Genomic DNA, 26,433 nt, shown 5'->3' with positions numbered 1-26,433 from the left:
GAGCATATACTATAGGAGCAAGGAAGTCTTTTATAACTTGATAAAACATTGGTTAGACCACAGATGGATTATTGTGTGAAGTTCTGGTTGCCACATTATCAAGATGTTGTGATTGCATTGGAGAGGGTGCAGAGGAAATTCACCAGGATGTTGCCTGGGATAGAAAATCTTATGAGGAGAGAGTGGATAGGCCGTGTTTGTTTTCCCTGGAGCAAAGGAGGCTGCGGAGGGTGCAGGGAGTGGTGTGGGGCGGGGTGGAGGATTAGGTGCTGTTGGAAATCAATTGGGACATACAAAATTAAGAGTGGGATAGACAGAATAGATTGTGAGAAGTTCTCTGCTCCTCTCGCCCACTGTAAGCTGTCCACTTCTGAGATTGCTGCACTTTGCTCTCTCAGGTCCAATTCTAACTTTATCATCAAACCTGCTGACAACGGTGATGGCGTTGTTATCTGGTGCACTGACCTTAATCTTGCAGGACCTGAATGCCATCTCTCGGACACTTCTTCTTGCCTCCCCTGGGCCATGACCCCATAACTGAACATCAAGCCATCATTGCCAAGACTGTCACTGACCTCATTACCTCTGGAGTTCTTCCTCCCACAGCCATCTTAAGGACTCCCAACACTGGACAACCAAAATCCACAGACCACACTGTCCCAGTTGGTTCACCAAATCAGCTCACTCCACTGAACTCATTTCCTCCTTCCTCAACTCCATCCTGTCTCCTCTTGTCCAGACCCTGCCCACATGGTCACTTTGATCCGTTCTGCCATATTGACAAATTCCAGCTCCCTGGCCCTAACTACTTCCTCTTCAACAGGGATATCCAATCCCTCTATACCTCCATTCCCCCACAAGGATGACCTGAGAGCTCTTGACTTCTTCCTCAAACAGAGGCCTGTACAATCCCCATTGGCCACCACTCCCCTCCACCTGGTTAACTTTGTTCTCTCACTGAACAGTTTCTCCTTTAATCCATCTCACTTCTGCCAAGTCAAAGGAGTGGCTATAGGTATCCGCATGGGTCCCAGCTATGCCTGCATTGTTATGAACCGATCCGCCTGTCGGCTCTCGCCTATGCAACTGTTCTGCAGTAAAGAACACGCAAGGAAAAGTAACAATACAAAAACTCATGGTTGAGCCCCCAAACATAAGATATAACTTATCACCAGTATTTGGTGAGTGACCTTTTTGCTTCAAGCCACTTACTGTGGCTATCAAGGCCTCACTCATGTTTGAGCCTATTACTTTTCTCATAACTCCTCACTTGTTAGCTTCTATTTAAAGAAAACAACATGGTCTCACTGATTTTTAATGTACATGGTCACTTATTTGGATATATAATTCTACTCATTGCACATGTTTTGCAGTTCCCCTCAGGTTTTATTGGAGCAGTTGTTGTAATGGTTGAAGTTCTAAGTCTCCCATGAAGCAACGTAGTTATAAGCAAACTTGCTGGCAAGAAAGTGGTATTCTTTTAATTAGAGATAAAAGGGTTAAGAGGTGTTAAAAATTATAGGAGGAGGTTTTGATGAGTTAAATTGAGAAAAGCTATTTTCAATAGCTGGTAAGCCAGAAACAGTAGGGTATCATTTTAAAATTGCTGCCAAAGGAGCAGAGTGTGTCAGAACTTTTTTTGCATTGTGAGTTGTTAACATGGAATGCTAATCAGAAACAATCACTCCAGAATAGCCTGCAAAAGGGCAAGAAAAGAAATATTTTCAAAATAAAATATTTGTGTCTGGAGTGAGTGCTTATTTATGCACTTGCTGCAGTCAGCTAGAGGCTATATGCAGTTTTTTTACCAATTGACTGATCTTTGATGGTGTCCCAATTTGCTCTGACTCCCGTTCAGGCAGGGTGTGGTGTATAGAGGTTGATTTTATGATGGCCTTTATATTTTATTAAAAGATTCAAACCACATTCTTCAAAAATAGAGATGGTGGTGTACTGAGATTATTGCTGGGCGAGTAATCCAGAAATCTAGATTATGCTCTGGAAGCTCAATTTCAAATCTCACCATGACCAATGGTGGAATTCAAATTCTTAAAAAATCTGGAAGTAAAAGTTGAACAATGACAATGAATTGTCTTGAGAACCTATCCAGTTCACCAACATCCTCTGGAGAACGGAATCTATCATCCTAACCTGGTCAACATGTGACTCCATAACCATGGCAATGTAGATGACTCTTAAGCACACTCAAACTAGCAAGCCACCTAGTTGTATAAATCACTAAAGCCTCAAAAAAAAAGCATGAAACCAGACAAGCCAGCTGGCATCCGTCCACAGTCCAAAGATGTGCAGGTTAGGGTGGATTGGCCATTCTAAATTGCCCAAAGTGTCCAGGGATGTGCAGGCCAGAGTAAATGCCCATAACACCACATAGGACAGGGTGTAGGTCTGGCTGGGAGGCTGTTCAGAGGGTCAGTGTAGATTCACTGGGCTGAATAGCCTCTATCTGTGCTGTAGAGATTCTATGATTCACCAACCATGACCCCACTGGAGGGGACAACAACAAACAGCCCTGTCAACTCTGACAAGTCTGGTTTACTGACATCTGGGAGCTAGTGCCAAAACAGGAAGCACTGTCCCACCAACTAGTTGAGTAACAGTCTGACATAGTAATATTCAGAATCATGCTTTACTGGCAATGTCCCAGACACCACCATCACCATGTCTGGATATGTCCTGTCTCACCAACAGGACAGTCCCAGCAGAGGTGGTGGCACACTGGTATGCAGTTGAGAGAGAGATGGGGCTGCCCAGGGATTCCTCAACATTGACTCCTGTCCCTATGAAGTGTCAAAGCCTCAGGTCAAACATGGGCAAGGAAACCTCCTGATTACCACACTGTCCTCCTTCAGCTGATAAATCATCACACCTCAATGTTGAGCAACACTTAGAGGAAGCACTGAGGATAACAAGGGCATAAAATGTACCCTGGGTGGGGATTTCAATGTCCACCACCAGTAGTACTGCTGGTCAGGTCCTAAAGGACATAACTGCTAGACTGGGTCTGCAGCAGGTGGTGAGGGAACCAACAAGAGGGGAAAAAACACTTGACCTCATCCTTACCAAACTACCGGCTGCAGTTGCATCTGCCCATGACAGTATTGGTAAGAGTGACCATTGCACAGTCCTAGTGGAGACAAAGTCCTGTCTTTACATTGAGAATACATGGTGTCGTGTGGCACTATCACTGTGCTCAATGGGACAGACTTTGCACAGATCTGGCAAATCAACTGGGCATCCACGAGGTGCTGTGGGCCATCAGCAGCAGAATTGTACTCTAGCACAATGTGTAACCTCATGGCCTGGCATATCCCCCACTCAACCATTACCTCCAAGCCAGGGGATCAATCCTGGTTCAATGGAGGGTGCAGGAGGGTATGCCAGGAGCAGCACCAGGGATACCTGAAGATGGGGTATCAACCTGGTGAAGCTACGAAACAGGAATACTTGCACGCCAAACAGTGAAAGCAGCGAGTGATAGACAGTGCTCAGCGATCCCACAACCAACGGATCACATCTAAGGTCTGCAATCCTGCCACATCCAGTTGTGAATGGGGGTAGACATTTAAACAATTCACTGGAGGAGGAGGCTCCACAAATATCCCCATCCTCAATGATGGAAGAGCCCAGCACATCAATACAAGAGATAAGGCTGAAGTATTCACAGCAATCTTAAGCCAGAAGTGCCGAGTGGATGATCCATCTCAGCCTCCTCCAGAGGCCCCTATCATTCCAGATACCAGTCTTCAGCCAATTTGATTCACTCCACATGATATCGAGAAATGGTTAGAGACACTGGATACTGCAAAGGCTACCGGCCCTGACAACATTCCAGCAATAGTACGAAGATTGTGCTCCCTAACCCAACTTGCTCCCCTAGACAAGCTATTCCAACACAGTTACAACACTGGCATCTACCCAACAATGTGGCAAATTGCCCAGGTATGTCCTGTATGTAAGGAACATGACAAACCCAACTCAGTCAGCTACTGAGATAATAAAATGTGAGGCTGGATGAACACAGCAGGCCAAGCAGCATCTCAGGAGCACAAAAGCTGACGTTTCGGGCCTAGACCCTTCATCAGAGAGGGGGATGGGGGGAGGGAACTGGAATAAATAGGGAGAGAGGGGGAGGCGGACCGAAGATGGAGAGCAAAGAAGATAGGTGGAGAGGGTGTAGGTGGGGAGGTAGGGAGGGGATAGGTCAGTCCAGGGAAGACGGACAGGTCAAGGAGGTGGGATGAGGTTAGTAGGTAGCTGGGGGTGCGGCTGGGGGTGGGAGGAAGGGATGGGTGAGAGGAAGAACCGGTTAGGGAGGCAGAGACAGGTTGGACTGGTTTTGGGATGCAGTGGGTGGGGGGGAAGAGCTGGGCTGGTTGTGTGGTGCAGTGGGGGGAGGGGATGAACTGGGCTGGTTTAGGGATGCAGTGGGGGAAGGGGAGATTTTGAAACTGGTGAAGTCCACATTGATACCATATGGCTGCAGGGTTCCCAGGCGGAATATGAGTTGCTGTTCCTGCAACCTTCGGGTGGCATCATTGTGGCAGTGCAGGAGGCCCATGATGGACATGTCATCAAGAGAATGGGAGGGGGAGTGGAAATGGTTTGCGACTGGGAGGTGCAGTTGTTTGTTGCGAACTGAGCGGAGGTGTTCTGCAAAGCGGTCCCCAAGCCTCCGCTTGGTTTCCCCAATGTAGAGAAAGCCGCACCGGGTACAGTGGATGCAGTATACCACATTGGCAGATGTGCAGGTGAACCTCTGCTTAATGTGGAATGTCATCTTGGGGCCTGGGATGGGGGTGAGGGAGGAGGTGTGGGGACAAGTGTAGCATTTCCTGCGGTTGCAGGGGAAGGTGCCGGGTGTGGTGGGGTTGGAGGGCAGTGTGGAGCGAACAAAGGAGTCACGGAGAGAGTGGTCTCTCCGGAAAGCAGACAGGGGTGGGGATGGAAAAATGTCTTGGGTGGTGGGGTCGGATTGTAAATGGCGGAAGTGTCGGAGGATAATGCGTTGTATCCGGAGGTTGGTAGGGTGGTGTGTGAGAACGAGGGGGATCCTCTTGGGGCGGTTGTGGCGGGGGCGGGGTGTGAGGGATGTGTCGCGGGAAATGCGGGAGACGCGGTCAAGGGCGTTCTCAATCACCGTGGGGGGGAAGTTGCGGTCCTTAAAGAACTTGGACATCTGGGATGTGCGGGAGTGGAATGTCTTATCGTGGGAGCAGATGCGGCGGAGGCGGAGGAATTGGGAATAGGGGATGGAGTTTTTGCAGGAGGGTGGGTGGGAGGAGGTGTATTCTAGGTAGCTGTGGGAGTCGGTGGGCTTGAAATGGACATCAGTTACAAGCTGGTTGCCTGAGATGGAGACTGAGAGGTCCAGGAAGGTGAGGGATGTGCTGGAGATGGCCCAGGTGAACTGAAGGTTGGGGTGGAAGGTGTTGGTGAAGTGGATGAACTGTTCGAGCTCCTCTGGGGAGCAAGAGGCGGCGCCGATACAGTCATCAATGTACCGGAGGAAGAGGTGGGGTTTGGGGCCTGTGTAGGTGCGGAAGATGGACTGTTCCACGTAACCTACAAAGAGGCAGGCATAGCTGGGGCCCATGCGGGTGCCCTATTCCCAATTCCTCCACCTCCGCCGCATCTGCTCCCACGATAAGACATTCCACTCCCGCACATCCCAGATGTCCAAGTTCTTTAAGGACCGCAACTTCCCCCCCACGGTGATTGAGAACGCCCTTGACCGCGTCTCCCGCATTTCCCGCGACACATCCCTCACACCCCGCCCCCGCCACAACCGCCCCAAGAGGATCCCCCTCGTTCTCACACACCACCCTACCAACCTCCGGATACAACGCATTATCCTCCGACACTTCCGCCATTTACAATCCGACCCCACCACCCAAGACATTTTTCCATCCCCACCCCTGTCTGCTTTCCGGAGAGACCACTCTCTCCGTGACTCCCTTGTTCGCTCCACACTGCCCTCCAACCCCACCACACCCGGCACCTTCCCCTGCAACCGCAGGAAATGCTACACTTGTCCCCACACCTCCTCCCTCACCCCCATCCCAGGCCCCAAGATGACATTCCACATTAAGCAGAGGTTCACCTGCACATCTGCCAATGTGGTATACTGCATCCACTGTACCCGGTGCGGCTTTCTCTACATTGGGGAAACCAAGCGGAGGCTTGGGGACCGCTTTGCAGAACACCTCCGCTCAGTTCGCAACAAACAACTGCACCTCCCAGTCGCAAACCATTTCCACTCCCCCTCCCATTCTCTTGATGACATGTCCATCATGGGCCTCCTGCACTGCCACAATGATGCCACCCGAAGGTTGCAGGAACAGCAACTCATATTCCGCCTGGGAACCCTGCAGCCATATGGTATCAATGTGGACTTCACCAGTTTCAAAATCTCCCCTTCCCCCACTGCATCCCTAAACCAGCCCAGTTCATCCCCTCCCCCCACTGCACCACACAACCAGCCCAGCTCTTCCCCCCCACCCACTGCATCCCAAAACCAGTCCAACCTGTCTCTGCCTCCCTAACCGGTTCTTCCTCTCACCCATCCCTTCCTCCCACCCCCAGCCGCACCCCCAGCTACCTACTAACCTCATCCCACCTCCTTGACCTGTCCGTCTTCCCTGGACTGACCTATCCCCTCCCTACCTCCCCACCTACACCCTCTCCACCTATCTTCTTTGCTCTCCATCTTCGGTCCGCCTCCCCCTCTCTCCCTATTTATTCCAGTTCCCTCCCCCCATCCCCCTCTCTGATGAAGGGTCTAGGCCCGAAACGTCAGCTTTTGTGCTCCTGAGATGCTGCTTGGCCTGCTGTGTTCATCCAGCCTCACATTTTATTATCTTGGAATCTCCAGCATCTGCAGTTCCCATTATCTCTGATATCAGTCAGCTACTGCCCCAGTCTCCTCTCAATCATCAGTAAAATGATGGAAGGTGTCAGTAACAGTACTATTAACCAGCACCTGCTCAGCAACACCCAGTTTGGGTTCCACCAGGGCCACTCAGCTTCTGACCTCATTGCAGCTTTGGTTCAAACATGGCTAAAACAAGCTGCATTCCAGAGGTGATGGGAATGTGACAGCCCTTGACATCAAGGTCACACTTGACTGAGTGTGGAATCAAGGAGACCCAGCAAAACTGGAATCAATGGATATCAGGGGGCAAGTTATCCATTGGCTAGAGTCATACCTGGCACATAGGAAGACAGACATGTTTGTTGGAGATCAATCATCTCAGCTCCAGGATATCTCTACAGGAGTTCCTCAGGGCAGTGTCCTCAGCCCAACCATCTTCAGCTGCTTCATCAGCAACCTTCCCTCCATCATAAGGTCAGAAGTAGGTATGCTCACTGACAATTGCACAATGTTCAGCACCTTTCATGACTCCTCAGACACTGAAGAGTCTAAGTCTGGTTTCTTTTTCAACACAATGAAAAAAAGAGTAGGTGTGCAAATAACATTACAACCCCAATCAAGGACCTTATAGTTAACCAGGTCCACCTGATTTCAATCATAACACTTTTCCCTCACTGATGTTTTCAAAATCCTGTATTTATCTTCTGGGCAGCATTGTGGCTCTATGTACAACAGATGGAGTGCAGTAAATTAAATAGGCAGCTCACCTCCATCTTCTCTAGGACAACTAGGGATGGGCAATAAATGCTAGCCACTGCCACATTCCAGAAGTGAATTATAATTAAAATTGGCACTTATCCATGTGAACTATGCAGCAGATTATAGGCAATTATGATGAGTCACAAGGTAAGAATCTAATGAATTTCATGAGTGAACGAAAACCATGAGAGGAAAGCTTGAAATGTTTATACTTGGTTTTTATGTCTGAACTTCACTAATAAACAAACTTGGAATTGTTTAGAAGCTGATTCAAGTTGAGAGATTTTTCACCTTCATCCCACTGTTCTCAGAATTCAGGGCAGTGAAATGCCACTTACAAATGTTTTAACTAAGAATTGAATTACTTTAACTTTCTGAGAACTCGCCACACCAGGATTTGCTAAAACAAAAACAACTCTCATTGGTCAGTCCAAAAACACCTAAAAGAGAACATTCTCAACTCATTAGGGAATTAGTTAACTGATAGTGATATTGCAGGATGAGCTAGACCTAATTTTTAACATATTATCTCTCATCCCCTGATTTTAATTGCCCCATGATAGGTGACAGCCTTCAGTGACTGGGCTGTAAGTTCTGGAATGCCATCTCTAAATCTTGTTAGTCTCGGTATCTCACTCTTACTTTAAGACACCCTATTTAAATTTACCTTTCATCAAGTTTTTGGTCATCAGCCCCAATTTCTCATCGCAGCTTAATGTCAGATTTTATTTCATAACACACCTAAGACATCTTATAACATGAAGGGCATTGTGTAAGTGTTCTTTCCTCTCTATAGTCCAGAGACAGTGGAATCAATTGTGGCAACTCTCTATCTATCCTGGCTGAAATCAACGAGTCTAGTGCACACTGGATAATGAACCAGAGTGTTTCCCATTCTGTACATCTGGGTCACAGCACATTGTACAACTGAGCCCACGAAGAAAATATAAAACTTCTCTTAAATATGTAGATATAAAACATCGAGGGAATGACAAAAATGTTCAGAACAGCAGCTGCATCAGGGCTAGAGCAGAGGCTATAAATATTTCATGCAACTTAACAACTTCTCTTGACTCCATTAATAAAATTCTTTTGAGATTGTGCAATAGCACAATGCTCATGACTTTTGGTCAATTTCCAAGATATTAAGTGCTTCCAAAGGCATTGTGAGGCATTACAGATTTGCATAAGCAATGAAAAATCTTGCAAGAATAACCTTAACATGTTGGCTTTCAAGCTGCCCTGTTCTCACGAGCTGCACAGATTTCACGTACTCTATGCAAGTCATGCTTTGAAATATATAAGCTCCCTGACAGTCTTGCACCAGATATAGAGGAATGTGAGGGTAGAAGGAGATGTTCTGCATTGGTCAGTTAATAAATCAGAAAAAGAAGTTTCAGTGAAACATAGGTATCAGAGAAAAATGCAATCAGAGCTAAATGAATCAATGCATAGTGCTGGCACTACTCATATTCTGAAGAAGGATCTAGGCCCAAAACGTCAGCTTTCCTGTTTCTCTGATGCTGGTTGGCCTGCTGTGTTCATCCAGCTCTACACCTTCTTATCTCAGATTCTCCAGCATTTGCAGTTCCTACCATCTCTGAAACTGCTCATCTTCTGTTCATTTTTCTCTTCCTGTCAGAATTTGTTGCTGCTCCTCAATTACAAGTATGAATATCCCTCAAACCATGGTTGTACTGTCCAGCATGACCTACCTTGCCAAATGCCATAATCAAAGATTGTAACCTTTATTTGAATCATGTCAAATACACATACATGATGAGGTTCATGCATAGGAGCATAAGACACAGGACTTATCAACAGGAGTAGACTATTTAGCCCTTTCAGCCTGCTCTGCTATTTCTTTGCAAAAATATACTTTATTCATAAAAGAGGAAATCTTTATGTACACACACAGTTACTAAAGCAGTTCAGGTCAGTTTTTGTGTACAGAGAAGAAAACAAACATTGGGGTTTGACTTTCTCAATAGTTATACCTGACCTAGAAGCATTTCTTAATTATGTTGAATATGAGGAACTATTTACATATATCTGAGGCATTGGCAGGGTCCAGTAACTGTATGGACCCTGATTGTACTTTGGCAGAAGGACTTTACACGGTGGTCTTTCCCCACTGTGCCATGGTGGCAGCTGCCCCAAGTTTTATTGTGCTATGCAACACGTTTGGACCTTGGAATGTGCCAATCTGTAACGCTTGGTTGGGGTCAACTCTTTCATCTGGGAGACCAACAAGTTTCGGGCAGGCCAAACAATATCTTGCACCACGTTGATGGCTCTCCAGGCACAGTTGCTGGTTGTTTTGGTGTGTGTCCTGGGGTCCAGACTGTAGAACATGGAGTCCTGTGTCATGAAGCTTTTGGGATGAAACTGCTTAAACACCACTGCATCTCTCTCTAGACTTCCTTTACAAAAGCACATTCCAGCAGGAGATATGTTACAGTGTCTACCCTCTACCCACCTCACTCCCCGCAGCCACTGCAAGGGCAGCGTGTGGTGGTGCACACCAACTAGACGCTACATGAAGGATCTCATGGGTAGTGGCCTTCTCACCACCAGCCAAGCGATACCTTGGTGCTTGTTGGAAAGTTCTGGTGATGAAGCATTCTGCCAAATATCTTTGACAGTCTGCTCAGGAGTCCATGCAACAGGATCCACCTTCTCCTTGTCCCACAGCATCTCGAGACGTTACGTACTGACCACTTCCTGATGGGTTTGTGGACAAAGGTGCTTTCCTTTGCAAGGTTCTCCACGAGGGACAGGTGATACAGAACAGTCCGACTATTTGGAGCATTCAGCGGCAGCGAGCCCAGCCCCATTCTTCGCAACACTGGGGTCAGGTAGAACCTCAGTATGTAGTGACACTTGGTGTTTGTGACCTGATGGTCTACGCACAGCTTGATGAAGCCATCAGGATAAGGATGGGGACTTTGGGTACGTTTTCCCCTCCCTTATCCAGAGTTTTATACATAGTGTCCCTGTGGGCATGATTCACTTTGAGCCTGCTCTGCTGTTTAATAAAATCAGGTTGATCTGATTGTGGTGTCACCTCCACTTTCCCATGAGCCCTCACAGCACCCCCCACCCTGCCCAATAACATTGACTCCCTTGTCTATTGTCATGATTCATTGGGTAGTAAATGCTGGCAATGGGGAACAATTTAGCTAAAGTACCCAAAGTCCTCAATTTAGCTGACTGACAAATTCAGGCTAAACAAAAGCACTCACTAGATTTCTGCACTTAACAAGAAAGCAACTATATTTTATGAATAAATCGCCTTCAATCAGTGACAATTAGGAAATATATGAATGCCAATTTGGAAATGTGAAATGTTGACATAACTATACCCTCTCCATGAATAGACACGCAAATAACATAAAAGATAGGAACAAGAGTGGACCATTCAACCCCTTGAATCTGCTCCGCCACTCAATATGATCATGACTGAGCTCAATACCCTAATCCCTCCCACCTCCCATATCCCTGGATCCCTTTAGCTGCAAGAGCTATATCTACTTCCTTCTTGAAAACACAATGTTTTGGCCTCAACCACTTTCTGTCGCAGTGAATACCACAGATGCACTACTGCCCACATGAATCGATTGTCGATCGTCAAGAGAAACCCATCTAATGTCCTTCAGAGAAGGAAACTGCCATCCTTACCTGCCTCTGGCCTGCCTGAGTCCAGACCCACAGCAATGTAGTTGACGCTTAACTGTTCTCTGGGCAATTAGGGATGGGCAATAAACGTTGGCCGAGCTAACGGCACCCACATTCTATGATTGAATTTTAAAAATTACCAACTTGTGCACCCTGTCCAAGTCACACTGCAACATCTCTGCTTCCCGCTCGTAGCTCACCCTTCCACCCAGCTTTGTTCATCTGCAAATTTTTGAGGCATTACAGTTACTAACTTCAACTAAATCACACAAAGAAAGACCAGAAATGGGTATTAAGGGTAGAAAACAAAAACTAACTTTTGGAAGCAGTTTGGTTGCACCAGTCTGGATGACAGATTTGATGAGTTGCTTTGTTTTTCTTCCTTTCAGTTCCTTCCTTAGTCTTTGCTGATGAGACAAGTCTGTCTGCACACTGATGCTCTCTTTCATTCACTGTTGAGATTCAATCTTACACTGTCTCTGAGCACTGCTGGCTTACACTTTCTGACACTCCCACATCGGTGGCTGCTGAGTGGCCTGTAAGATGTTTGCTGAATGAGAAGCATTGAATGTGGAAGGAGTGGTTGGCTGTTTTCAGGGCAGCACTACATTAGTGGCATTGGGGATGATGGTGCAGAAATTATCTGTCAAAACACCTCTTAGACATTGCTATTGCATCTGCTTCTGCCACCTCCTCTGGCAGCGCATTCCAGGTGTAAAAAACTTGCCTCTCTCATCCCCTTTAAACTTTGCCCCTTTTAGCTATGATCCCATGTATTTGACATTTCTCTCCTGGCAAAAAGACTTTGACTAACCATGTCTCTCATTATTTTGTAAACTTCTGTTTGGTTGCCCCTCAGCTTCTGATGTTCAAGTGAAAACAATTTGCACACATCTCCATATAGATCCCATTGTGGTTGTACATCAACTACACATTAATGGAATGGAAGTCTTGTGGCTGATGAATGCTCTTGGGTAATTAGAGATGCCTTAATTGCTACATGAACACTGGTAACACCCTAGATCTGTGGGAAGCCAACCACAATCGCAAACATAAATGCTCACTTATTCTGACTGCCATCGTAGTCGGTTGATGTTCTTGGAAAATAATCCACCAGCCACTTGCCTCATACAAATGTGAACCATCCTCTGTGAGATCCTGCAAGTGTTTTCAGAAGAGCGCTGAAGGGAATCAGGGTTGAAAAATGTCAGTTTGGTAGTGACTTTGGTAAAATATATCCACCAGGTCCATCTGCTACCTGGCCTTGGTCCATCAGTGTAAGAAACTTGCCGATTTTTCCTGACTTTTACTTTTATTCTTTTATAAATTTTGATTTGGAACTGTGACCTGGGAATTGTGAGCTAAAGATGACTTGCGGACTTTGGGAAACAATTCGTGGTAAAAGGAAAAGAACAGAATAAGCAAACCTTATTTATTTGTACGGTCAGGCCTGGAGGTTAAATACAGGCAGATTCTTGATTAAAAGGGTTGCTACAGACACAACGTCTCCAGGAGGAGTACTGTGTGCATTTCTGGTCGCCCTGCTTTCGGAAGGATATCATTAAACTACAGATGGTTCAGAAACGACTTTCCAGGATGTTGCCAGGAATGGAGGTTTTGAGTTATACGAATAAAATGGAACAGTTGGGACTTTTTCCCCCCGGAGCATAGGAGGTTGAGGGGTGACCTTACTGAGGTTTGTAAAATCATGAGGGGGATAGATAGATAAGTGACAGGGGCGTTTTCCCTCAGGTGGGGGAGTTAGAAACCAGGTGCATAATTTTAATGTGAGAGGTAAAGATTTAAAAAGGGCATGAGGGACAATGTTTTTACACAGAGAGTGGTTTGTGTACAGAGTGAGCTGCCAGAGAAAGTAGTGGAGGCAGGTACAGTCACAACATTTAAAAGATATTTGGATAAGTACATGAATTGGAAAGGTTTGAAGGGAGATGGGTCAAAAAATATTTGATGATAATATAAGGTCAGGATGGAGGTTAGGTAGGCCTTAGGATTAGGGTAATAGTTCACCACAACATCGTGGACTGAAGAGTCTGTACTGTTCCATGTTCTAAATGTAGGCAGGTAGTTTGCGAACATAATTGGTGTAGATTGCGAAAAAAAACAAAATTGTTAGAAAAGCTCAGCAGGTCTGACAGCATCTGTGAAGGAGAAAACAGAGTTAATGTTTTGGGTCTGGTGACCCTTCCTCAGAACTGATGGTGGCTGGGAGAACGTCAGTTTATATGCAGAAAATAGGGAGGTGGGTGGGGTAGGGAGTAAGCGATAGGATAGAGCCCAAAGAGAGAGAAAGACAGTTGGAAAGACAAAGGAGTTGCTAACGATCAGCCTGGGATTAGATTGCTTACATACCTTCCAGGAGGAGCAACACTTCATCTGCACTTCCCAGAATCTAGTCTACTGCATTCGCTGCTCACAATATGTTCTCCTCTACACTGGGTTAACGAAGCGTAGACTGGGTGACCGCTTCGCAGAACATCTACGGCCCGCTCTTAAAAAAGACCATGAACTTCCAGTTGCCTGCCACTTCAATGCACCGCCCTGCTCCCTGGCCAACATCTGTGCCCCTGGCTTGCTGCAGTGTTCCAGCGAAGCCCAATGCAAGCTGAAAGAACAGCACCTCATTTTCTGCTTGGGGACCCTACAGCCCTCTGGACTCAATACTGAGTTCAATAATTTTAGGGTCTAAACTCTCCCTTGTCCCAGCCCCCCACCCCACACACCAGGTCTTGTTACCACACAGCCTGCCATTACACACCCCCCCCGTTGTTAGTCACTAACAGTCCCCATTAACAACTACTCACCCTCCCAGCCTGAACCACAATCGCAAACATAAATGCTCACTTATTCTGACTGCCATCGTAGTCGGTTGACGTTCTTGGAAAATAATCCATCAGCCACTTGCCTCATACAAATGTGAATCATCTTCTGTGAGATCCTGCAAGTGTTTTCAGAAGAGCGCTGAAGGGAATCAGGGTTGAAAATTGTCAGTTTGGTAGTGACTTTGACAGCAGTTGGTAAAATATATCCACCAGGTCCATCTGCTATCTGGCCTTGGTCCATCAGTGTAAGAAACTTCTGATTTTTCCTGACTTTTACTTTTATTCTTTTATAAATTTGGTTTGGAAATGTGATCTGGGAATTGTGAGCTAAAGCTGTCTTTAGCAACTCCTTTGTCAACTCTTTTGTCAAATGAGTCAGTACTAGTGATGAATTGTGAGGGACAGATGTCGCCCAGGACTTTGAACAGAAATGTGGTACTTTACTTGAAGATAGTGCCTTGGGTTCTTATGTCCAAATAATAATTGTTCAATAGTAAAATAGTTCAATAATAGAGGAATATTGAGAGAACCATGTTACTCAGCAACTTGTATAATTCATTTAGGGGATATGGGCATCGTGCCCATCCCTAGTTGCCCCTTGAGAAAGCGGGGGTGAGCTGCCTTCTTGAACTGCTGCAGTCCATGTGCTGTAGGTAAGCCCATAATGCTCTTAGGGAGGGAATTCCAAGATTTTGACCCAGTTACAGTGAAGGAACAGCGATATATTTCCAAGTCAGGAGGGGAACTTGCAGGGGGTGGTGTTCCCATGTATCTGCTGCCCTGGTCCTTCCAGATAAAAGTGATCATAGGTTTGGAAGGTGCTGTCTGAAGTCTGTCCTGGAGCTGTGATAATTGACGTCCAACATCCACAATCATTTTCCTATGTGACTTCAACCATTGAATAGTTTGCCCCCGATATCCATTGATTCCACTTTTGCCGGGGCTCCTTGATGCCAAAGTCAGTCAAGTGTGACCTCAATGTCAAGGGCTGTCACACTCCCATCACCTCTGGAATTCAGCTCTTTTGTCCAAGTTTGAACCAAGGCTGTAATGAGGTCAGGAGCTGAGTGGTCCTGGCGGAACCCAAACTGGGCATCGCTGAGCAGGTGCTGCTTGATAGCCCTGTTACTGACACCTTCCATCACTTTACTGATGATTGAGAGGAGACTGATGGGTTGGTACTTTGCCGGGTTGGATTTGTCCTGCTTTTTGTGTACAGTACATACTTGGGCAATTTTCCACATTGCCAGGCAGATACTAGGGTTGGAACTGTACTGGAACAGCTTGGCTAGGGGAGAGGCAAGTTCTGGAGCACAAGTCTTCAGTACTATTGCCGGGATATTGTCAAGGCCCATGGCCTTTGCAGTATCCAGTGGTCTTCAACTGTTTCTTGATATCATGTGGAGTGAATCGAATTGGCTAAGTATTGGCATTTTTAATGCTGGGGACCACTGGATCATCCACTTGATACTTCTGGCTGATGATTGTTGCAAATACTTCAAATAATAGAGGATGTCATCAACGTGAAGACCAGACTATATCTCCATAAGGACTGTAGTCACTCTTAGTGGTCACTCTTACCAATACTGTCATGGACAGATGCATCTGCAGCTGGCAGATTGGTGAGGATGAGGTCAAGTGTGTTTTTCCCCTCTTGTTGGTTCCCTCACCACCTGCTGCCGACCCAGTCTAGCAGTTATGTCCTTTAGGACCTGGCCAGCAGCACTACTGCTGAGCCACTACTGCTGGTGGACATTGAAATCCCCCACCCAGGATACATTTTGTGCCCTTGTTATCCTCAGTGCTTCCTCTAAGTGTTGTTCAACATGTAGGCATACCGATTCATCAGCTGAGGGAAGGCGGTATGTGGTAATCAGCAGGAGATTTCCTTGTCCATGTTTAACCTAAAGCCGTGAGGCTTCATGGGATCCAAAGTCAATGTTGAGGACTCCCAGAGCAACACCCTCCCAACTCTATCCCTCTGTGCCACCCCCTATGCTGGGTCTGTCCTGCTGGTGAAACAGGACATATCCAAGGATGGTGATGGTGATGTCTGGGACATTGTTTGTAAGGTATGAATCTGCAAGTATAACTGTTGTCAGGCTGAGGTTTAACCAGCCTGTGAGACAGCTCTCCCAATTTTAGCACTAACCCCCAGATGTTAGTGAGAAGGATCTTGCAGAGTCAGCAGGGCTGTTTATTCTGTTGTCTTTTCTGGTGCCTGGGTTGCATTCTGCGGTTGTTTTTGGGTCGGCAGATAGCCAAGTTAATTGAAAACATACCCACTTCCTCAGAAATGATAAAGCTGGCTTCAAACCTGAAGACATCAGCAAAATAAACTGAAGCACAGAGCAAACAGGCTACACACTGTGTTGTCCTTTCTGTTACCAGATTTAGTGAGATTAAGGAATATTGTCATGCTCCTTGCATGAACACATCAAGGCCTCCAATTTCACCCAAGTTGAAGAGTTGCTGTTTATGTCCATGCTGAAGTGTCACAGGAACTGAAAGAACTGGAAGCAGATAATATCATTGGACAAATGATCAAATCTTGTCATTGCAGAACACAAAAATAGCAAGCATTGACTATGAATCAACACTGATAAACTCAATGGTCTGAACATTCCATCCAAGCATCCAGGTTTTAAAAAAATATGAAATGTGGAAGTTACTGGCTGTACCAACAATCCAAGAACTATTGGCATCATTTTATAACTCTGCAGTCTTTGTGAAGCTCAACATGAAACAGACTATCTTCAAATACCAGTCACATAACAAAGCCGAAATATTAGAACTTTTATTACACATAAAGGTGTGTTTCATTACCACAGAATATGCTATGGACTAGTTCCAGCACCTAGCACAATCCAGATCATTTCATCAGTCTTATCAGATTTTCTACTGACTCAACATTGTTGTCATCTCATGTAAGGAACAAGGCAGAACAGGATTGGCAGTTATTATTTGTGCTTATTGGACTCGACAGTGCAATTTGGTGTTTAACAAGGATCAAGATTGATTTTCCAGGATAAAATGTGACAGCAGCTGGAATAAAGCTAACAGACAGCACCAACAAAGTACTTCCGATCCTGCCTAATATATAATAGTTGGCATCATTCCTTGGTAAGAATAAACTGTATAACAAATTTGTTGCCATGTAGACAGAGATTACAGAGTCACTTCAAAGGCTACTCTACAAAATGCGCAATGGGGACAGACAATCGCTCAGCAGACATTGAAACATTCATGGTAAACAAAGCATCTCTGTCTGTCCTTGTGCAGAAATCTAGGCTGCAACAAACTGGAGAATTGTACAGCACAGAAGAGGCTCTTCAGCCCATCACGTCTGTACCACTAAAAATGCACTATTACCCACACTGGTCCCACTTTACTGCACTTGGCCCATGTCATGACATTCAAGAATATTTGCAGTTGTGAAGCTACCCACGTCAACTACCCTCCCAGACAGTATTCCAGACCCCCAACGCAGTTCTTTACAACTCCAACATAACCTGCCTGCTCTCATAATCTATACCATGACTAATAAAAGCAAGTACCCTGTATGCCTTCTTAACTGTGGCCAGAGAAGAATTGAAAATTTGGGTCAAGGCCCCCGTGATTTCCTCCCTTACCTCCAACAGTAGCCTGGGATACAACTCATCTGGACCTAGGAATTTGTCCACTTTTAAACCCACCAAAAACTCCAATACCTCCTCACTCTCTATGTCAATCTACTCAAGAACCTCAAGGTCCACCTTAGAACATAGAACATAGAACAATACAGCGCAGAACAGGCCCTTCGGCCCTCGATGTTGCGCTGACCTGTGAACTAATCTAAGCCCCTCCCCCTGCACTATCCCATCATTATCCATATGCTTATCCAAGGACTATTTAAATGTCCCTAATGTGGCTGAGTTAACTACATTGGCAGGCAGGGTATTCCACGCCCTTACCACTCTCTGAGTAAAGAATCTGCCTCTGACATCTGTCTCAAATCTATCACCCCTCAATTTGTAGCTATGCCCCCTTCTATGCCTTCCTGAATTCTACCTCTACATTCTCCTGCCAATTGAAGACAGATGTGAAGTCCTCATTTAACACTCGGCCAACGTCCTCTGGTTCCGTACACAGATTTCACCCTTGGTCCCAAAGCTATACTTTCCCTTGCTATCCCAGTCCCCTTGAGTAGCCTATTGAATACCTTGGGATTCTCCCTAACCCGCATTTTCTCATATCCCCTCTTTGTCCTCCTAATTGCCTTCTTAAGCTCCCTGTTGGATTTTCCACACTCCACTGGGTCCTCAGTCAATTTGGCCCCTTTGTACCTGTTACATGTTTCTTTTTTCCTTCTTATCCTGTCCAGACCATTCCTGGATATCCATAGTTGTCCGGATTTGTTGCTTCTTCATTTCACCCTAATATGAACATGTTAGGCCTGTACTGCCTGCAGTGCATTTTTGAGCAGCTTTCACTGTTTTTCTATAGATTAACCCCCAAGCAGCTGTTTGCAATCTACTTTGGTCAGGTCTTGTCTTACTTTAATAAAATCTGCCTTCCCCTTAACCAAAAACCTTGTTTTACAGACCATCATTCTCCTTTTTCATACAAACTGTCACCTTGAACACCTGTCTGGCATTTGTCAAATGTGTCAGGAAATATGATTAGAGCTGTATTCCCAAAATATGCTGGAGGATGCAAGTAACCAAATGTATATATGTCACACTGGTTACTCGAAATTGAACATAAATATTCCATAACAAAGCTTGTCAGAATTTCCATTTGTGAACACTGGCACATGTATCTATACAGTAGAAAGTTCACTGTACACCAGCACCACTGCAGGCTGCATTGTTAGCAATGTCAGGTATGGGCCATCGAACTCTGTGCACCTATAGGTGGTTAGATTAGCTTCATCACTACATTTGAGGCTAATGAGCAGCTGACATGCATCGCCATACTACTGTTGCAGACAGCATTAGCAATAGAGAAGTGGCTTGCCACACTGAAGAATGTGATGTGTTTATTCACAATTCTTGTTGCGAGAACTGGTCGAAGGCAGAATCAACGACAAACAGCATACTGCAAAATGTAAGGCAGCTCCTAATAACTGAATAACCTTGAAAAACAAAGGAAGAACTGGCCCCATATTGCAGAGTACACAATCAATTTGCATCAATGGCATCTGTAGTGCCCAAGAAACTTGAGCATTCATCCCAGCAGCACTGACGGTACTTATGGCACAGTGACAGTGTCCCTATCTCTGAGCCAGGAGACCCGGGTTCAAGCCCCACCTGCTTCAGAGGTGTGTAACAACATCACTGAACATCTAGCCTGAAAGCACTACCAAAACATACTTTCTTCATCCTTCCCATGAAGGACGTCTGGGTGTTGTGGAGATAGAACAGTGACTCTGTGAAGTAATAGATCATCACATAGAGAAGGTCATTAGAAACCGTGCAGCATGTACATTCAGAGTGGAATTTGTTAAGCTGTGTTCCACACTTGTACAACTGAGCCCCACAGAAAACAAAAAGCATGGCAGCAACTCCAAGTAGATATTTTTGGAGAAGCAAAATCTGCACCAAGCAATCTACATTGTTGCTTGTTGTTCATGATCGACATAGCAAATGGCCAGAAACTGTTTTTACAAATTCTACAACCACCACGTTGTTTTAGACAAATTGTTTATAAAGTAGGGTTTTCTGGAGACTATCATGAGAGACAATGGACTGCAGTTTGCTTCCTTTCTGTTCTTTCTCAGTGTCAGTCTCAATGGTGTATGACCTTTAGGTTTCAACTTCAGCAACAACCTTTTCTGGGTTTTAGGTTTTCGTGTATGAAAGCTTTCAACAACTCAGTTGACCTGCATGTTGAAGTGTTAACCTCCTTCTACCTGTGCACCAATGATTTGTTGTCTTACTTCTTCCTGGTCATTTAGAGGGACCTCTCTTTTACATTCTTCTGTTCAACAACTGCAGATGATTTCAGATCAGCCTTGAGAGGCCTGGATCAGAGTGACAACAAGAGGCAACAGGTGAGATTTGGGGTCTTCCTTTGTCTGCCTGTATTTTGTGAAGGTTCTCTTTATAGTCTGGATGTGTCTTCCTATAAACCTATGGTCCCGAAGGTAATGTGGTGATGATACTGAAATGTTCACTGAATTGCTTCAATTCTTTGTCACTGAGTTGCATTCCTCTGTCACACATTACTCACTTCTGCATTCTTTGCTCAGAAAACAGAACTCGTTCTGCTGTAGCTTGTCGTAGCTCTCAAATCTTTCGCCTTTCTGATAAAAAAAGGGAACTTTGAGTAGTAGTTTGCAGCTAGCAGGTACCATTTCTGACTCTTTATAAATAAATAACTCTCACAGTACCATAATCTGTGTGGTGCTGCAGGAGCTATCTCTTTCTGCTGGGTGTTTCCAAATGCCTGGCATACATTTTCTGTGGGCTTTATTATTTCAATACCTTCGTCAGTGCCCTTCCAGTACATGGTGACCTGACTCTGAGCATATATTTCTCCATTCCCACATTACTTTCATGTATATTCTGAAGACGTTCTCCCTGCATCATTTTGGTTCTGATTATGCTGGATACAACCAGCAGATCATGATCTTCCTGTCAGATGACAGTGCTGATAAACCAGTACTGCTATAGTGCCAGCTGTGTTTCCTGTATCTTGTCAGGCAAACCCTGGTTCACTTGTTGCTTGAGACAGTGTCTGCAGTACTTTATCTTTGATGGCCTCATTTCAAATTTGACTCAGTTTCAGTTCATTTGGTGATGGATCTTTATCGCTAGGCCTTTTACCTCATGTTCCACCAACAGCAACACAAGGAATTGAGTAATAATTCTGAGGAAGGGTCACCAGACCTGAAATTTTAACTCTGATTTTTCTCTTCACAGATGCTGCCAGACCTGCTGAGCTTTTCCAGCAGCTTCTGTTTTTGTACTCGGAATTGAGTATTTCCCAGCATCCTTTCTTTTCCTGACTTGCATTTCAGGGTGAAATTGTAACTTTGAAGCCTCAAGAGTAACCTCTGTAGTCTTGAGGCACAAATTTTTCCTGTGTCTGCCCCAGTGGGCTATGATCATTCTTCACAATTAATAATGTATGAAATTTCTCACACCCATAAACAATTATCAAAAGTTCTCTTTGTATGTTGGCATATCTGATCTCAGTTTATGTCAGACCTTTGATATGTGAATGCTATTGGAGTCCAGTTTGTTGTTAGTGTCTGGTTAATCACATTGTTAAGTTTATTAATGTCTTTACTTAAGGACAAGTAGAAACAGGCAGCAACTATTATTGTCTGAGCATGCATATAGATATTGGGGCTCTTGGGGCACAGTGGTGATGTCCCTACCTCTGGACCAGGAGACCCAGGTTCAAGTTCCACCCATTGCAGAGGTATGTCCGAATGTCTCCGAACAGTTTTATTTAAATCTATTTATTCACTACACTGGGGTGTTGTGGTGTAGGGGTAGTGTCCCTACCTCAGCCCGCCAAGTCTGCACTGGCCCTCTGAAGATTATCCCACCCACCTTATCCCTGCATTTACCACAGCTAGTCCACACTGCCTCCACATCATGGGACAATTTCCCATGGCCAATCCCCCTAACCTGCATGTCTTTGGACTGTGGGAGGAAACTGGAGCACCCGGAGGAACCCCACGCAGACTCAGGGAGAATGTGCAAACTTCGTACGGACAGTGGCCCGAGGGTGGGATTGAACCCAGGTCCCTGGTGCTGCCACTGGGCCACCATGCCGCCCTTACTGAGAGAAACGTGGGCTGCAGTTATCAGGATTCATTGTTTCTAATCCAATGCCTTAACTACAATGACAACATCCTAGTCCTGCTCCAGAGATGTGCCTTACATATATAAGGAGTACCTGTACTACTGAGAGTAAAAGGATATGTAAGACTGAGTAGTTGGTGAGCTCTATTCACAGAGAAAAATGTCATGGTTTTAGACCATAAGACCATGGAACAGAAATTAGGTCATTCAGTCCATTGATTCTGCTCTGCCATTCAGTCATGGCTAATAAGTTTATCAACCTCATTCTCCTGCTTTCTCCCCATAACCCTTGATCCACTTGATAATTAAGAACCTATCTATCTCCATCTTAAATGTACTCAATGACCTGGCCTCCACAGCCTTCTGTGGCAGTGAGATCCATAGATTCGCCAGTCTCTGGCTGAAGACGTTTCTCCTTATCTCCATTCTAAAAGGTCTTCCCTATACTCTAAAGCTGTGCCCTCGGGTCCTAGTCTCTCCTACTAATAGAAACATCTTCTCAACATCCACTCTGTCCAGGCCATTCAGTATTCTGTAAGGTGCAATTAGATCCCCCCCCTCATCCTTCTAAACCCCAATGAGTATAGTCCCAGAGTCCTCAAACATTCCTCATATGTTAAGCTTTTCAATCCTAGGACCATTCTCATGAACCTCTTCTGAACCTGCTCCAGGGCCAGTACATGCTGTCTGAGATATGGGGCCCAAAACTGCGCATAATACTTCAAATGTGGCCTGACCAGAGCATTATAGAGCCTCAGTAGTACATCCCTGTTTTTACATTCAAGTCCTCTAAAGATAAATGCCAAAGTTGCATTTGCCTTCCTAATCACTGACTCAACATGCAAGTTTATCTTGAGAGAATCCTCGGCTAGAACTCTCAGTTTTCTGTCTTACTGACCGACTGGATCTGGTTTGACATTGGTAGCAGATGATGGATGCGGAAAGGTGAAGGTTGGAATTGAAAATTGGAAACTCACAGTTCTTTTTAGATAGAAGGTTGCAATTTGTGTTACTTTTGACAAGAATGGCTGAAGTCAAGCATACAGTGGCTGGGTTACAATTTCCCATCGATGTTCTGTGCGTTGAAGCCTTATAATCAATGGAAAAATGAAGGACAGTAGTTAGGCCTTTGCCAAAGATAATAAAAGGAATGGCCTTGGTACTCTTCCTTCTTACTAAAAGCAGGATCAAGTGTAAAGTATTCTCAAAGCTAGATGCTCGAGATTTGGACAATAAGAAAGGTTTAGAAATGTAAAACTTACGGACTAAAGTTTGAAGAAAGATGACCTATTAAATGCATATGAGGCATGGCCTGGTTTTGATGAATTTAGAAAGCACGATGGATAGAATGTAGAATGGAATTTAACAGATAATGCACAACATTGCAAAACATTTTCCTGGGAAATACTTAATGCAGTACTTGACTTTAAATTGTTGGACAGTGCGAAGGTGGGTAGAATCCTAGAATTAACTGGAACTGGGTTTTCAGAAAAAAAGACAGATACCAGAAACCTAAAAAAAAATTCCCGTTTCCAGAAGCCTTCATGGGTAACAAGGCAAATTTAACAGAAACACAAGGAATAGAGAATTCAATGATAGTAGTAATCTGAGGCCACCTAGGCACAAGCTGACTCTGTCAATACAAAAACAGAATTGTCACTAAAAGGTGCAAGGATAGAGACAGACTTGGGGAACTTCAACAGAAGAACGAACCCCAGGAATATCCAGAGCATGGTCAACAGCTGGTTTTGATGGGACTCAAAATACCGTTCTGCAATGAATTGCCTGAAACAGGTTTTCAAAATCATGCATGAAGACTTGGAAGGAGAAGATGGTGATACTGATCCGGCAGAGGGAATTGCACTCATTCTAAAAGCTTCAGGCTGTTAATGATTGTTTTAGTTACAGGCTTATTCATGCCACATTGTGTGAACTGAATTGGTTAAAATGTTGCCTTGATTATTTAAATAATAGAGACCAAATAAAGATTAAGGAATTTGAGAGTTCTACTTGCTTCAGGTGTTGAAATCACAATAAAGAGTGGTGACACCTTGTAAAGTAGCTGGGTTTGACATCAGCACAGACATAGTGCCAAGGTGAAATACCCTTATAGTCGAGCAGGACACAGAAGAAAAAGGCTCACATGCATTGGAACATGGAACACAATGAGACAACTGCTTTGGGGAGTTTATTTGATTTAAACAGTGGGACAACATTGGCTATTCTCCAGTCCTCTGGGACCTTACCTGCAGCCAACCAGGATACAAGGATACCTGTCACCGCTCCAGCAATTTGTTCTCTTACTTCCCTCAATATTCTGAGATAGATCCCATCAGGACCTGGGGTCTTATCTACCTTAATACTCTTTAAGACACACATCACTGCTTCCTTTTTAATAGCAACGTGGTTTAAAAACTCGACACTCCCTTCCCTGAAATCATCCTCCATCAATTCCTTCCCTTTGGTGAATACCGACACAAGGTATTAATTTAGGACCTCATCTACATCTTCTGGCTTCACATGCAGATTCCCTCCTTACCCTCTTGCTTTTTATATAGGTGTAAAATGCCTTGGCATTCTCCTTAATCCAGTTTGCCAATGACCTTTCATGATCTCTTTTAGCCCTTCTAATTCCTTTGCAGCTGTACAGAACTTTAGTTAGGCCATACTTGGAATATTGTGTTCAGTTCTGGCCACCACACTACCAGAAGGATGTGGATGCTTTGGACAGCATACAGAAAAGGTTTAACAGGATGTTGCCTGGTGTGGGGGATTTTAGCTATGAAGAAAGGTTGGATAGACTGGGTTTGTTTTCACTAGAATGCAGGAGGTTGAGGGGCAACCTGATAGAAGTTTATAAGATTGTGAATGGCATGGAGCGAGTGGAGGGTATGAGGCTTTTTCCCAGGGTGGAGAGTCAATTACTAGGGATCGCGGGCTCAAGGTGCGAGGGGGGCGTGTTTAGAAGAGATGTCCAAGGTAAGTTTCTCACGCAAAGGGTGGTGAGTGCCTGAAACGTACTGCCAGAGGAGGTGGTGGAAGCAGATACAATAGCAGCATTCAGGAAGCATCTGGACAAATACACGAATAGGAAGGGAATAGAGGGATATAGATCCTATAAGTGAAGGCAGTGTTAGTGTGGAAGGGTAAAATGTGTCAGCACAGGCTTGCAGGGCCAAAGGGCCTGTTCCCGTACTGCATTGTTCTTTGTTCTTTGATTTACAGTTTACACATTCTGGACCTTTAAAAAGACCTAAATTGTCTATTCAAAATATACAGCAGTTATTATTGGCATCAGGAACTAAGAATTTTAGGAGAAAAAGACTAATTATCTTAAAACAACATCAGCAGTTTACCCAACCATCTTCTCACAGGTCAAAAATCCTGCAATAGGTTGCAGGAGTAAGAAACGATGAGTACACTAAAATTATTGAAGACATCAGTGATAAATGTAAAAAATGTAGGAGGACACTGTCATGGCCCATAGTGAGCCTCCTATTAGCCACATACTTCAATGAAGTTGTGGCAACAGAGCCGAAGGTATGAAATAAGTTTAAACATTTTTTAAAAAATGATCTTGAACTTCGTAGGTGTGGTAACTAGATTTCGTCATCCTGCAATAACATATGATAATAGTGGAGAAGATAATGGAGGAGCAGATAAGGTCCAAACTGGGGCATGGCCAAATTCTGATGAGTGTATGTGTGTGTGTGTGAGAGAGAGAGAAACCACGAACATTGTGGCGACAGACAGGGCAGCAGAAAGCCCCTTTAATTATTGTGTGTGTAAAAGAAGTCAAGTGGTAATAGGTGAGATGCTCTATAAAATCCAAGAGAACTAACCAGTTGGGGGTCGGGGTAGGGTGGCACAGTGGGGGTGTGTGGAGGGGGGAGGGTGGTGTTCTGCAGTCCCATGTCAATAGCTTTTTTGGGAAAAATCCAAAAATTCCTTCTCTTATGAGTGGCTGTCCCTCAGTTTGAGTAAGGGCTACATTTAGTGGTGGTTGTTCCGAACACTTGGATGCCTTGCATGCAGCAAGAAGGGTATGCATTAAAGCTGAGATACCGAAAGTTTATCAAGCCTCACAGCTTGGCCATCAGAAATAAATGTTAATCCAGGACACATGGTGTATAACAAAAGAGAAACACAGAAAAAGAATGGGAAGGTCCAGGTCAGGTTACAGGTTGTAATGAAGAAATTAATTTTACAGCAGAGCAATCAAACTGTTGGGGTGCATTCCTTAAGGCAATGATGACACCCTGACAGAAACTGGGCAAGTCATAGAAAGCAATGAGGTACAATGCAGTTTGCATGCATGTATGTCGGATAATAAGGAGGACCGGATAAATGCAGGTGCAGGCTGGCTGAATATGGACAAAATGATACAGAGACGGAATAAGGCTATTTTCCCCAGAAGATAATGACCAGATATAGGCACCAAGGTAACATATGTGCCAGTGAACAG

This window comes from Stegostoma tigrinum, unplaced genomic scaffold, assembly GCF_030684315.1.
Source record: "Stegostoma tigrinum isolate sSteTig4 unplaced genomic scaffold, sSteTig4.hap1 scaffold_178, whole genome shotgun sequence".
Taxonomy (NCBI): Eukaryota; Metazoa; Chordata; class Chondrichthyes; order Orectolobiformes; family Stegostomatidae; genus Stegostoma; species Stegostoma tigrinum.
This window is presented reverse-complemented; position numbering follows the sequence as displayed.